Source organism: Amblyraja radiata, chromosome 7 (genome assembly GCF_010909765.2).
Source record: "Amblyraja radiata isolate CabotCenter1 chromosome 7, sAmbRad1.1.pri, whole genome shotgun sequence".
Taxonomy (NCBI): domain Eukaryota; kingdom Metazoa; phylum Chordata; class Chondrichthyes; order Rajiformes; family Rajidae; genus Amblyraja; species Amblyraja radiata.
In genome coordinates, this window is record NC_045962.1 from 31,012,659 (window position 1) to 31,028,091 (window position 15,433).

At 45.8% G+C, this 15,433-nt stretch overlaps 1 protein-coding gene across 7 annotated transcripts in view; it reads left to right on the top strand.

Annotated features, from left to right (window-relative positions):
- mylk (myosin light chain kinase) overlaps positions 1 to 15,433 on the top strand; it is a 246,343-nt gene that overhangs the window by 19,719 nt on the left and 211,191 nt on the right. The window contains exon 1 of one of the 7 annotated variants that reach the window (XM_033024042.1): positions 8,424 to 8,611. The exons of the other annotated variants lie outside the window; for them this stretch is intronic. The gene's annotated coding sequence lies outside the window, so the exon portion shown is untranslated. Of the gene's footprint in view, positions 1 to 8,423; positions 8,612 to 15,433 lie in introns of those variants that run through there. 7 annotated transcript variants of the gene reach the window in all.

Below are 15,433 nucleotides of genomic sequence, written 5' to 3' on the forward strand. Positions count from 1 at the left end.
GAAATGCATTTAGCATCTCCCTGGAAGAGCGACATAGCAAATGATTTGAATAAATAATAATAAGTGTCCGGGGGGGGGGGGGGGGTGATTGGCAGTCACCGAGGTACGTTGTTGAGTAGAGTGACAGCCGCCGGGAAGAAGCTGTTCCTGGACCTGCTGGTTCGGCAACGGAGAGACCTGTAGCGCCTCCCGGATGGTAGGAGGGTAAACAGTCCATGGTTGGGGTGGGAGCAGTCCTTGGCGATGCTGAGCGCCCTCCGCAGACAACGCTTGCTTTGGACAGACTCAATGGAGGGGAGCGAGGAACCGGTGATGCGTTGGGCAATTTTCACCACCCTCTGCAATGCCTTCCGGTCGGAGACAGAGCAGTTGCCATACCATACTGTGATGCAGTTGGTAAGGATGCTCTCGATGGTGCAGCGGTAGAAGTTCACCAGGATCTGAGGAGACAGATGGACCTTCTTCAGTCTCCTCAGGAAGAAGAGACTCTGGTGAGCCTTCTTGATCAGAGTTGAGGTATTGTGGGTCCAAGAGAGGTCATCGGAGATGTTGACTCCCAGGAACCTGAAGCTAGAAACACGTTCCACCTCCGTCCCGTTAATGTGGATGGGGGTGTGCGTGCCGCCCCTGGACTTCCTGAAGTCTACAATGAGCTCCTTGGTCTTCTTGGAGTTAAGGGCCAGGTTGTTGTCAGCGCACCATGCTGCTAAGTGCTGGACCTCCTCCCTGTAGGCCGACTCATCGTTGTTGCTGATGAGGCCAATCACCGTTGTATCATCTGCATACTTGATGATGGTGTTAGTACCATGTACAGGTGTGCAGTCATAGGTGAAGAGGGAGTAGAGGAGGGGGCTCAGCACACAGCCCTGTGGAACGCCGGTGTTCAGGGTGAGGGTTGAAGAGGTGTGCTTGTCTAACCTAACAGACTGGGGTCTGTTGGTTAGAAAGTCCAGTATCCAGTTGCAGAGGGAGGGGTCGATGCCCAGGTTACCGAGTTTGGTGATCAGTTTTGATGGTATAATGGTGTTGAATGCTGAGCTGTAATCGATGAACAGCATTCTTACGTAAGTGTCTCTGTTGTCGAGGTGGGAGAGGGCGGAGTGAAGTGCCGTTGAGATGGCATCCTCCGTACTCCTGTTCTTGCGGTAGGCAAACTGATAGGGATCCAGTGTGGGGGGTAGGCAGCTTTTGAGGTGTGCCAGGACCAGCCTCTCGAAGCACTTGGTGATGATGGGGGTAAGTGCAACTGGGCGGAAGTCGTTGAGGCTTGCCGCAGTGGAGTGTTTTGGCACTGGCACGATGGAGGTGGTTTTAAGGCACGTGGGGACAACTGCTTGGGCAAGTGACAGGTTGAAGATGTCAGTCCAGACGTCTGTCAGCTGCGCAGCACAGGCCCTGAGCACGCGCCCGGGGATGCTGTCAGGGCCAGCAGCCTTACGTGCATTAGTCCTACTCAGTGCCACGTATACGTCGTAGGGGGTGAGTGTGAGGGGTTGGTGATCGGCAGGGAGCACAGCTTTGATGGCTGTCTCTAGATTGTCCCTGTCGAAGCGGCCATAGAAGTGATTAAGCTTCTCAAGGAAGGAGGCGTCGCTGGATGTGGGGGTGGTGTTGGAGGGTCTGTAGTCCGTGATGGCCTGGATGCCTTGCCACATGCGTCGGGGGTCGGAGTTGTTGTTGAAGTGCTCCTCAATCCTGAGCTTATGGCAGTGCTTGGCCTTCTTGATGCCCCTCTTCAGGTTAGCCCTGGCTGAACTGTAGGCTCGAGCATCGCCTGACCTGAAAGCGGTGTCCCGTGCTTTCAGCAGTAGCCTGACCTCGCTGTTCATCCATGGCTTCTGATTCGGGAATATGGTCACCTGTTTGAGGGAGGTGACACTATTGATGGTGGAGTTTATAAAGTCCAGAATAGAGGATGTGTAGGAATCAATGTCCGTGTGGGAGTCAAGGGTGGCCTGGGCTGCAAACGCCTTCCAGTCAGTGTTTCCAAAACACTGCTGAAGTGTGAAGTCCGCTTCCTCTGACCAGACTTTAACTGTCCTCACAGTTGTTTTAACCCGTCTGATGAGTGGGGAGTACTTAGGGAGCAGGAACAATGAGACGTGATCAGACTGACCAAGGTGGGGGAGGGGGATGGCTTTGTAAGCTTCAGCCATGTTGGTGTAGACTTTGTCCAGTGTCTTGTCTACTCTAGTGGGGAAGGAGACATGTTGGTGGAATTTGGGGAGTACAGTCTTCAGGTTAGAGTGATTGAAGTCACCCGCAACAATGAAGGCTGCCTCGGGGTTGTGCGTCTGTTGATTGCTAATGGAAGTATGCAGCTCTTTCATTGCAAGCTTGGCATTAGCATCAGGAGGGATATAGGCTGCAGTCACAACAGTGGAGGTGAACTCTGTGGGCAGATAGAACGGTCTGCATCTAACCAAGAGGAACTCAAGGTTAGCTGAGCAGTGACTCTCGATGATGGTGGAGTCCGTGCACCATGCTTTATTTACATAAATGCATAGACCCCCACCTCTGGTCTTACCGGAGTCTGATGTCCTGTCCGCTCGGAGTAAATTACGCCCCGATAGCTGGATGGCGCTGTCAGGAATGTCAGTCTTGAGCCAAGTTTCCGTGAAGATCAGGATGTTGCAGTCTTTGATCCAGTTGTGGGATGTGATCCTTAGCCGGAGTTCGTCCATTTTGTTTGCCAGTGAGCGCACGTTGGCGAGGAAAAGGCTAGGAATCGCCACCCTGTGTGGGGCTAGCTCTAACCTGGCCTTTAACCCACCTCTGCGTCCCCGGCGGTGTTTTCGTACGCGTTGCCGTCTGTTGGTGCTTCCGGTCGGCTGAGCTGGCTTGGTGCGCGCTGGTGTTCTGCCGCTCCGTTGCTCCGCGTCTGCGTCTTTCTGTGATGTGGTGCACGGAACTGAACACATTAGATTCAGGTCGAGTCTACCAAGACCTCTTTGTGTCTACAGTTCCACCCCAATGTTTCAGCTCTTTTGAAGTGAGAGATAACATTTCATTAAAAAAAAAAATACACAAAGTGCTGGAGTAACTCAGCGGGTCAGGCAGCATCCCTGGAGAACATGGATAGGTAATGTTTTGGGTTGGGACCCTTCAGACTCATTTTTTAATTGTTTTTTGTTCCAGACGACGTTTTTAATGATTTCTGTAATCAAATCCTAATTCCACGGATCCTAGTTGTAGGAAAATATGGAAAATAATATGATTTCTCTGAATCAAAAGGCATTATGTCACATTTTCCCAAAATGAAGTTCATCTCACATGCTTTTGTCCTCTCACTTAAACCAACATTGCAACCTTGCAAGTTTTTGCTCCAGTCTGTGTAAAGGGCCTGTCCCACCACCATGCATGCGTCTAGCGTGACCAAACGTGGTAGCTTGAGGCGTACGGCCTCGCGGGGCCGGTCCCACTTCCAACCGCGGAGCCGTCTGGAGCTGTGCGGGGCTGATCCCGACATCATACTCACCAATCAGCTGGGCAGGAGGCGGGCCGACTGAATTTGGACGTCGCACGGCGTTGGGCGGTTACGTCATCACGCAACGGCACGCCGGGCTGTGACATCATCGCGCAATGCCACGCACTAGGCTTACGGCGTCGAGACGCTGCGTACACACGTCGAGACGCTGCGTACACACGTCGAGGCGCTGCGTACGGCCTCAATGCGGCTGCGGGCCGGCAGGTCGTTGCCACGCGGGATTTTTGGACAGTGTCAGATTTATGGAGCCCCGCGCGATGTCGGGACCAGCCCCGCACAACTCCATACGGCTCCGGCGATCGAAGAGGGACCGGCCCTGCGAGGCTGTATGGCTCAAGCGATCACGTTAGGTTGCGCTCGGCGCATGCAGTCGCATGCTGGTGGGACAGGCCCTTTAGGCTTGTAATGGATCTTGGAGAGGTTGGAGGTTTTTATGCACTAGTAGTGCTTATACTTGAGTTGGGTCATGAGTTTGGAGGCACTTCAGTGAAACCTTGGCTCTCATCTTTAGTGCCTTCAAATGGGAACTGGAGAGGCTCCTGAGCAAGAAGAAGATACAGGGTTGTGGGGGGGAAAGCAGGGGGTGGGATTGATAGCATTGCTCCACAAATTTAAATTTGATGGGTCGAGTGGCCACCTTTAATGTTGTTAATATTCTGAGCTTCTACGATTATACACAACGGGCCATAAAACTATTTTCTGAGTGAACACAAAATGTCATTCAAATCCCCAAATGGTCCTGCATATTGCTGCTGCTGCTGATGAGGGGAAGGATGAGTGGTGACCTCATTGAAACTTTCCAAATAGTGAAAGGCCAGGATAGAGTGGATGTGGAAAGGTTGTTTTCACTAGTGGGAGAGTCTAGGACCAGAGGCCATAGCCTCAGAATAAATGAGTACCCCTTTAGAAAGGAGATGAGGAGGAGTTTCTTTAGTCAGGTGGTAGTGAATCTGTGGAATTCATTGCCACAGAAGGCTGTGGAGGCCAAGTCACTGGATATTTTTAAGGTGGAGATTGACAGATTCTTGATTAGTATGGGTGTCAGGCCTTATGGGGAGAATAAGATTGAGAGGGAAAGGTAGATCAGCCATGATTGAATGGTGAAGTACACTTGATGTGCCGAATGATCTAATTCTGTACCTGTAACTTATGAGCTTATGATGACAGATTGCATGAATGATTTAAGGCCACTGATTTTGACCAATGCACATTTGTCCACATGATGATATGAATGCCATCGCTGTAATAATTGACAGCGAAACTGAAGAGGTCCTCATGGGCCACAAGAAACTATACTTCTTAGTGTATGTTTCTTAAAAATGCTTGCAGTGCCATTTTACTTCCTGAAGTCATCTGTCACCTATCAGCAAATGGTGATAAATGGCCCAGTCTATAAATCTGCTTTGCTCTCATTAACTTTACTGGCTTTGTATAAAATTCTTTTGTAAATGAAAATTTTAACTTTACGAGCATAAGATATTGCTAGTTGAAATGTGACTAATTGATCCACTTTTCTCTGGATTTTGTTATCTTAATGATGAATAATAGTATGGTTTGTAATGCTGGAAAATACATTAAACAATTTTAATGTTTAGCTTTCTTAAAGTAGATTATCCAAGATGTTCTTAGACATGAAAACTTGCAGCATCATAGATTGCTAATGCTCCCTTTGAGACTGTTTACATTCTTCACTGCAAAAATCTCTTTCTTGAATGCACCAATGATTACCCTCTCAGTACATGTTTAGTTCAGTTTATTGTCACATGTACCGAAAAGTGAAAAGCTTTTTGTTGCTTGCTATTCAATCAGCGGAAAGAATATCCATGATTACAATCGACCTGTCCACAGTGTACAGATACAGGATAAAGGGTGTAATGTTTAGTGTGAGATAAAGCCCAGTAAAGTTTTAGACCCCAGTTGGAGGGTCTCCAATGAGATAGATGGTAGCACAGGACTGCTCTCTAGTTGCTGATAGGATGGTTCAGTTGGGTGATAACAGCTGTGAAGAAACTGTCCCTGAATTTAGAGGTGTGTGTTTTCACACTCCTGATGGGAGAGGGGGAAAGAGGTTATGTCCGGGATGAGACTTGTTCTTGATTATTCTGGTGGCCTTGCAATGGCAGCGTGATTGGTAGATAGAGTTAATGGAAGAGAAGCTGGTTTGTGTGATAGTCTGGGCTGTGTCCTCAATTTTCTACCATTTTGTGTGGTCTTGGATGGAGCTGTTCCCAAATCATACTGCGATGCATCCCGATAAAATGTTTTCTACGATGCATCTGTAGAAGTTGGGGAGAGTTGTTGGGGACAACTCTAAAGAAGACAGACAACCCTAAGCCTTCTAAGGAAGTAGAGGCACGCTTTCTTGGCCATTGCTTTGAAATGGGGTGGATCACTGATTTCAGTTGCAACTGGACTCTTCTTCATGTCGAGTCCACATCACGAGATTAGAAATTGTTCAGCCAGAGCTGAACACACTTCTTGGCATCTGCATACAATGGCATCTTGCGCTTCATGCGCTTCATGTGCATAGTTTTGGAAAGATTGGTGGAAACAGGGCCGCGATGTGAACGCTCTTTCCTTGCCCCCAGCAACTGGACTCATCGGATGTTGGTGTCCTGCTCCCATTGTAAATGTTTCATTTCATTATTGATGAGGATATTTAATTTAAATTTTCATGGAAAATTATATGGGACCTTATTGTGGAATATTAATTAGCTTGCAATGTAATAAAGCAGATTTTAATTTATTGAGGAAATATCAAGGAATAGAATGTCTATGAGTTTAAAGTGAGAAGGGAAAAGTTTAAAGGAGACGAGACCAAGGGAGGGGGAGGGGGAGGGGGGGGGGGAGAGGAGTGGGGCGGGGCGGCAGCTCGCGGGGGCCCGAGCGAGCCCGGAGCGATCTGAGGAGCAAAGATCCTATAGCGAGCTAGAGTCTCTTTGCTGAGGACTGCCAAAAGCAGTGGAGGACCGGACGATCGTGGCTTCCGCCAGCGTTACAGAGGATCGTGCCGCGGACACGGACATGGAGAGGAGGTCATCCCCTGTGATGGGTAGTGAGGAAAGGGGAGAGAGGGAGGGAGGAGAGGGGAGGAGGGGGGGGAGCCGGGAAACCTGCAGCTGAGTGAGCGGGTGGGCGGGGGATGGGAGGGACGGGGCTACACAAGCTGCACGGGCAGCGAGGAGAAAGCTCTTCATCGCGTCAGCGCCGCTGACCTCACGATCTTCAGAACAAAGATCCTATAGCGGAGCGTAGCTGTAGGATCTTTGCTGCAGAACTGCAAACTGCGCATGCGCGTTGACAGCAGCTGCATTAATCCAGGGCGCGGGGGGGGGGGGGGGGGGGGGCACACGAGGAAGGGCATTGTGAGGCCAGCAGCTGGGCAGACTTTATTTTTTTTAAATGTCAGTTTGGTGATAAATTTTAGTAAATATCTCGGGAAATAATTGACCAAATTTATAGAGTGGATTTTTGAATCATAAGGAAAATTTCTACCAGAAGATGTAAAAATGTCACTGTTATTGTAACGTCAGCAGCTGGGCAGCTGTCAGATTTTTTTTTAAAAGGTCAGATTGGTCAACACTTTTAATAAAAAAGTCGGGAAAATAATGTACCAAATGTACAGAGGAGTGGATTTCTAAAATCACAAGGAAAATCTCTACTGAAATATGCAAAAATTTCCCCGTTTCGGCGTCTGGTTTTTGAGGAGATACGTTTCAAAGGCGAAATCGCAACACACGCGCGCACACACACACACACACACACACACACACGGCACATCTTTTACACCGAGAATAGTGGGTGCCTGTAAAGCGCTGACAAGGGTGGTGGGGGAATTAGATACGACTGTGGCATTGAATAAGCTTTTAGATAGGCACTTGGATATGTAAGGAATGGAGGAATATGGATCACGTACTGTCAGTGAAAATTAGTCACAAGGCATCATGTTTGACCTGGACATTGTGGGCTTAAGGTCCTGGTCCTTTGCTGTAGATTTTAGAGATGCAGTGCGGAAACAGGCCCTTCAGCTCGCCGCGAGTCTGCGCCGACCAGCGATCATCCCGTGCACTCACACTATCTGACACAATAGGGACAATTTTTTATTTTACCAAAGCCAATTAACCTACATAGCCTTTGAAGTGTGAGGGGAAACCAGAGAATCCAGTGAAAACCCATGAGGTCACAGGGAGAACATACAAACTCAGTACATACAGCACCCATAGTCAGGATTGAACCCACAGCAACTTTTATACGGTGCTTTCTTTAATTAACTATCTTTCACCTGCTGGCTGATTTTTTTTTTGTGTTTGTCTCAGCGTTTATGAGGTTCTCCACTGTAATTAGTACAATTTGTTCTCTTCCGAGCACTAGAGAGTAAAAATAAAAAAAACTTTCAGAATGCAGCATATTTTCGCAAACATTTTCTTGCAGTGACAGAAGTATTAATGTTAATAAGTAAACCAACACTAACTAACCACACATATAAACAAAAGAAGTAGGAAGCAAAGACGTTAAAGAATTTTTGAGGTTAACTGAGGATCATAAACCCTGAGACTTCTTCAGTGGGATTGGAAAGTTGGACTGTGATCAAATGTTAGTCTAGGAATTAATATGCACTGAACTATATTCTGTTTTCTGATCAGAAACTCTTGCACCATTTGAAGCAACAATGTTTTTTTAAACACAAGGCAATGATAAAATGCTAATTTCTACCCCCGATTGTTTGATTGCCAAGAAAGCAGTAGGATGTGGAAAGAATCTATCCTTGCAAGCGCTGAATGAATCAACAGCTTTTATTTTAGATTATAGTTCCGGAGGAACATAAATAAACCACAAAATGACTGCATGCTACACTTGAAAAGGACATCATTCCTCCTGCTCTCTGCTGATTACAATGCTGTTTCACCATGAAGGAGGGTACGAAAACTTTGCAAATAGCAAAGTTATTTTTGTAAAATTCAATGGTGTGTGAAGTATTGAACAGTGTATCGTGTCTGAGACTCTGGCGAGGATTTGATGCCTGCAAATGGCGACCATGCAGGCATCAAAGTTATGAACTGGTCCTAACCTGAACTGGCTCATCTTGTATTACCGGGAGGTAGATTTGGTGATGACATTCATCAGGTAAGATTCAGCAAACAGTACTTTCAAGTTTAGCTTACTCTTGTCCTGCTGCAGGAAATAAAAGGAAATCCCCCCTTTTTAAATGCTGTTAACCTCTATTTTATTCTAATCGAGTGTTGCCGTATGTTGGAGTGTAGAACATAGAGCTTACATTATTTTGGTTTAGTTTAGAGGTACAGCTGGAAATAGGCCCTTTGGCCCACTGAGTCCGTGCCGACCAGCGATCCCGGTACACTAGCACTATCCTACACACTAGGGCCAGTTTGCACTTTTTACCAGCCAACAATCCTGTATGACTTTGGAGTGTGGAAGGAATTCGGAGCACCCGGAGAAAACCCACAGGAAGAACATACAAACTGCGTATAGACAGCACCCAATGTCCGGATCAAACCCAGGTCTCTAGCACTGTAAGGCAGCAACTCTACCACTGTCCCACCCATAGAGCCTATAGTGTGGAGCACAAGAATAAGCCCTTCAGCCCACAAAGTTTGTGCTGAATATGATGCCAAGTTAAACTGATCTCATTTGCCTGTACATGATCCATATCCCTCTATTCCCTGCACTTCCACTTGCCTATCTCAAAACCAAAGATCTATGATCTTTGCTCAAAGCCTCTTAAATGCCACAATCGTATCTGCCTCCACCACTGCCCCAGGCAATGCGGTCCAGGCCCACCTCCACTCTCTGTGTAAAAAAAACAAACAATTCTTGCACAACTCCATTAAAGTATCCGCCTCCCAGTTTATAGCTATGCTTGCTTACGTTGGACATTTTCACCCTGAGGGTTTCACACGGTCTACCCTATCTTTGCCTCTCATAATTTTATATACTCAAGTCTCCCCTTAAGAGAAGACTTCCAGAGAAAGCATTCCAAGTCTATCCAATCTGCAGCTGAAACCCTCTAATCCAAGCAGCATTCTGGTAAACATCCACTGTCCCCTCTCCAAAGCCTCCAAATCTTTCCTGTAATGGGGCACATTTTTCTCACACATAGCAAACCTCCTGTAGAGAGGGCGTGTATTTATACCATACATTTTATTTTTAACTGTTTGCTAGTTGGATTAGCTGAGCTTGTTCCTAGTTAAAATTCTGAGCTGATTCTAAAAATGAGTATCAAGTACCTCCATGTCATTTTTCAGGGTTGCAAAGCTCTGAGTGAAAGATCAGAGAAATAAAATCAAAAGAATATCTATTTATTTAAGAGGAGAAACGAGGAACTGCAGATGCTGGTTCACTACAATAGACAGAAAGTGCTGGAGTAACTCAGTGGGTCAGGCAGTATCTCTGGAGAAAAAGAATAGTGATGTTTTGTGTCAGGTGGGTTTATTGAAAAACTTTTGGTGCATTATGTTTCTTGGACGTGATTGATATAAGGCTTATGAACTTTCACTGGTTTTCATGCAAGTCCGTGAAGAAAGGACAAAAATAAGTTGTCTATTTAGTCATTTTGAGTAAACTTTGATTACTGAAAGGCAGGTTTGAAGTTCAGTTGCCAATCAAAATTGACATTGGAGGTTATAAGTGAATAATTTTAGTCCAACGTAGACACTGCAGAGGGTGCAGAAGAGGTTTGACAGAATGCTGCCTGGATTAGGGGTTGTAAACTAGAAGGAGAGTTTGGACAAACTTGGATTGTTTTCTCTAGAATGCCGGAGGTTGAGGGGAGATCTGATAAAAGTATGCACAATTATGAGAGGCATAGCTAGGGTAGACAGTCGGAACCTTTCTTCCCAGAGAGGAATTATCAAAAACTAGAGGGCATAGCTTTAAAGTAAGAGGAGCAAAGGTTAAAGAAGATTTGCAGGGTAAGTTTTTTTTACACAGAGGGAGCTGCCAGGGGTGATGGTGGAGGCAGATATGATTGTGGCATTTAAGCTTTTAGATAGGAGCACAGATATGCAGGGAATTGAGAGTTATGGATCATGTGCAGGCAGATGAGATTAGTTTATCTTGGCATTATGTTCGGCACAGACATTGTCACGAGTCGAGAGTATTTTATTGTCATGGGTCCTGAAACAGAACAATGAAATTCTTACTTGGAGCAGCACAATAAATATGCAAACATAGTACTATGTACACACCATAATGAATGACAGTACATATATTAAAGAAACAAACGATAATTGTGCAAAGATAAAAACAATGCCCCCAAGTCAATGTTGGGAGGTTGTAGTGTTTCATAGCCTGATGGTTGTAAGGAAGAATCTGCTCCTGAACCTGGACGTTACAGTTTTAAGGATCCTATGCCTTCTTCCCGATGGCAGGAGTGAAATGAGCCAGGGTGGCATGGGTCTCTGATGATGCTGCCTGCCTTTTTGTAGATTCTTGTAGATTCCTTCGATGGATAGGTGATGTTTCGGGTCACAATCCTCTTCAGACTGATACTAAAGAGAGATGCCTGCACGCTGAGTTTGTGCACTTTTGTTTTTATAAACCAGCATCTGCTGTTCTTTATATCTATACTTTCAAAAATGTTATTCATCAAAGGCTCCTGTACCACCTTCTCGACGGCAGGTGTGAAATGAGTGTGTGGCCAGGTTGGTGTGGGTGAACATGCACTCTACTGTATTCCTGTAGAAGTTAAAGAAATAATTTGTTGACATACCGAACCTCCTCAATCTTTTAAGGAAGTAGAGGCATTGTGGGCCGAAGGGCCTGTTTCTGTGCTGTACCTTTTCTATGTTATATTCTGCACCGAGAAAAAAAGCTGAGTATCCATTTCTCTGGCATTGACGTCAGTCTTCAAGAAATGAATAATAGAAAATAACAATTTGTATTTACATAGTGCCATTCACATAGCCAAATGTGTCAATAATCTTCACAATGGTAATCAAACCTAAAAATGAAATATTGAGACAGTCAATGAAGAAAGAGATATTTTAGAAATGGGAATTGAAAAGAGGACCCTTACACTGATGGCATGGATTTCAGTTATGGAGCAAATTAATACCAGGCTGGTCAAAGAGGGCAGGATTAGAGAGATTTCGGAAAGAGAAACTGATGGAAATTCCACTGCCTTGCAGGTGCAGGGACCTGGATTAGAAAACTCGGATGAAAATGTTAAAATCAAGATATTTCTGAACTGCTGGCTTTGTATATGCATTTAGCCGTTTTATATTCAAAAAATTGTCACATGAAATAAGAGGACATTTAGTTGTGGAAATACTGGTAGATTATCAGTTTAGTTTAGAGATGCACAGTGGAAACGGGCCCTTCGCTCACTGAGTCCGCGCCGTTCTGCAATCACCCTTTCACGCTGGTTCTATACCACACACGAGGGACAATTTACAGAGGCCAATTAACCTACGAACCTGCACATATTTGGAATCTGGGAAGAAACTAGAGCACCTGGAGAAAACCACGGAGGACGTACAAAGCCCATATAGACAGCACCCGTAGTCAGGATCGAACCTGGGTCTCTGGCGCAGTACGGCAGCAACTCCACCGCTGCACCACTGTGCTACGCAGATAGGTAGGAAACATAGATTAGGAATTTAAACCATTCGCCAGATTGGCAGCTTGAAACTTCTGGGTTGCCACAAGATTGTTACTGTCCTCAGCGGTTTTTAGACTCGGATGAAAGAGCAGGGAAAAAATGCAGCAAACTTTGCTGATGATACAAAGTTAGGGCTAATGTGAACCAGGGCGGATTTATGTATAAACGTCACAAGCTTAAGCTTAGGGCCTTGAAATCTAGGGGGGCCTCAGCAGGGCCGGATTTACCTATAGGCTTCATAGGCTGAAGCCTATGGCCTCAAAATCTAGGGGGCCTCCGGCAAAGGTGTTTTTTTCCTAGAGTAAAAAAAATCCAGAGAAAAAAAAATTGGAGCGCTATCAGTGTTTCCACTTTGACGGAAATTACCCAAAATTCTGGTTCCGGCCCGCTGGAAGTTTTGGGGGAAAAAATTGCGACCATCCGCGCCTGCGCAGTTGGGGGAAGCCGGTGATGCAGTAGCGACGCAAAATGACGCTGTCTCTCCGCGCATGCGCAGTGGGCCCGGGCGGGTTCAGATCTCCATTTGCACTCCACACAATCACCTCGATGCCTCATGTCTACCAAAGATCCTAGGTGTCTCCTCCAGGTAAGTAGTGGAATATTGCATTGCGGGAGTGCCCGTTTCTCCGGGCCGTGGCGGGGGAGCTGCGGTGTCTGCAGCGCGGTATCGGAGCCTCACTGCGTGGGAGGGAGAGAGAGGGGGAGGGAGTGAGAGAGAGGGGGGGGATGTGAGAGGGGGAAAGGGGGGGTTGGGAGAGAGAGGGGGAGGGAGAGAGAGATGGGGAGGGAGAGATGGGGAGGGAGAGAGGTTGAGGGAGAGGGACAGGGTGGGGGAAGGAGGAGAGGGAAAGGGGATTATCTTTAGTGAGATTGCAAAATTAAGGTAGGTTTTAGAGCAATTATATTTTCTCCTCCTTATGAATAATATCAAACAATTAGAACTGCTTTCTTTTCCTTGATAACAATACTGAAAAATATGTATTCCATAGTTAGCGACTTTCATTTTGCACCATATTTTTAATGTGCACACACTAACACAGTCGAACGGTAACAGGCAATCAAATCACCACACAAAACATTTTCTAAAAAAAGGTTTTATTTACTGCAAAAACTTACAGTATTTATTTTGCAGTGTTTGCATGCTCCTTTATAACATTTTACATAACATTTTATAGTACAACTTGATTATTAATACAAGGACAGCTTTAATTCTTGATTTAAAAAAATGTATACAACAATGATCCCAATCATCCCATTCCTACCACTCATTACTCTTGACTCAACCAAAATTATTTCTGAAATATTGGTCATAAATGTGGTGCAAAAATGCTCCAAAGAAGGCTCAGAATGCACCAGAGAGCATCTAAAACCCCAGAGCTTCCAGGGCCCTTAAGCGGGCACTGGACCCCAGCTGCAATGGTCTTTGAGCTTCGCGTTTGTGATATGCGCTGCGTGCATTTATTTCACATAAATTTTTTGTAATCCTGCCATGCCACCCCCCTTTTAGAAAAGCTTCGTACGGGACTGGTGTATGATATTTTTGACACTGCCATAGGTCTTTCTTACATATGCTGTCACAACGCACTGTAGTCTCTAAACAACACTTCAATAATTTTCCTTGCCCTCCATTTCAGAATAATAGTGTTTTAAGCCGATAACGGGACACTTGCACTGGCAATAAATAAAAGTGCAGCTTTCCAGCCCTTATCTCATTGGCCACGCTCGGCTGCACATCGGTCAATCTGGTGCACTCTTCCATCGTCCTCTCGTCGTGGGGGTGGGGGGTTGGGAGGAGCCTCACAAGTGGAATAGCCTAGGGCCTCTCTTCATCTAAATCCGGCGTTGATGTGAACTCTTCGTTTGATGCTGTATCTTTGCACTAACTGTTGTACCCTTATAAAATAGGTGCAGGAGTAGGCCATTCGGCCCTTCGAGCCAGCACCGCCATTCAATATGATTATGGCTGATCATCCAAAATCAGTACCCGTTCTGGCTTTTTCCCCATATCCCTTGATTCCCTTAGCCCTAAGAGCTAAATCTAACTCTCGCTTGAAAACTTCCAGTGAATTGGTCTACACTGCCTTCTGTGGCAGAGAATTCCACAGATTCACAACTCTCTGGGTGAAAACATTTTTCCTCATCTCAGTCCTAAATGGCCTACCCCTTATTCTTAAACTGTGACCCCTGGTTCTGGACTCCCCCAACATCGGGAAATGTTTTCCTGTATCTACCCTGTCCAATCCTCTAAGAATTTTAATGTTTCTATAAGATATCTTCTCATCCTTCTAAATTCCAGCGAATACAAGCCCAGCCAACCCGTTCTTTCATCATATGTCAGTCCCGCCACCCCGGGAATTAACGTGGTGAACCTACGCTGCACTCCCTCAATAGCAATAATGTCCTTCCTCAAATTTGGAGATCAAAATTGCACACAATACTCCAGGTCTCACCAGGGCCCTGTATAACTGCAGTAGGACCTAAACTCAAATCCTCACGCAATGAAGGCACCCCACTAGTCACTACCTGCCATTCTGAAAAGGACCCGTTAATTCCTACTCTTTGCTTCCTGTCTGCCAACCAGTTCTCCATCCGTCAATACCCTACCCCCAATACCATGTGCTCTATTTTTGCACACTAATCTCTTGTGTGGGACCTTGTGAAAAGCTTTTTGAAAGTCCAGATACACCATATCCACTGGCTGTCCCTTATCCATTCTATTTCGTTCAGACCGTAAGGTCTGAATGACAATAAAGGTATTCAATTCAATTACATCCTCAACAAATTCCAAAAGGTTAGTCGAGCATGATTTCCCCATCATAAATCCATGCTGACTTTGACCGATCATGTCACTGCTTTCCAAATTCGCTGCTATAACATCTTGAAGTATCGACTCCAGCATCTTCCCCACTATTGATGTAAGGCTAACTGGTCTATAATTCCTCATTTTCTCTCTCCCTCCTTTCTCAAAAAGTGGAGTTACATTAGCTACCCTCCAGTCCACAGGAACTGATCCAGAGTCGAGAGAACATTGGTTAATGATCACCAATGCATCCTTGATTTCTAGGGCCACCTCCCTGAGCACTCTGGGATGCAGACCATCAGGCCCTGGGGATTTATCTGCCTTCAGTTCCTACAGTTTACCTAACACCATTTTCTGACTAATGTGGATTCACTTAAGTTCCTGCCTCCCACTCGACCCTCAGTTCTCTAGTATTTCCGGGAGATTTTTTGTATCTTAGTGAAGACAGAACCAAAGTACTTGTTTAACTGTTTTGCCATTTCCTTGTTTCCCATTATAAATTCACCTGTCTCTGACTGTAAGGGAC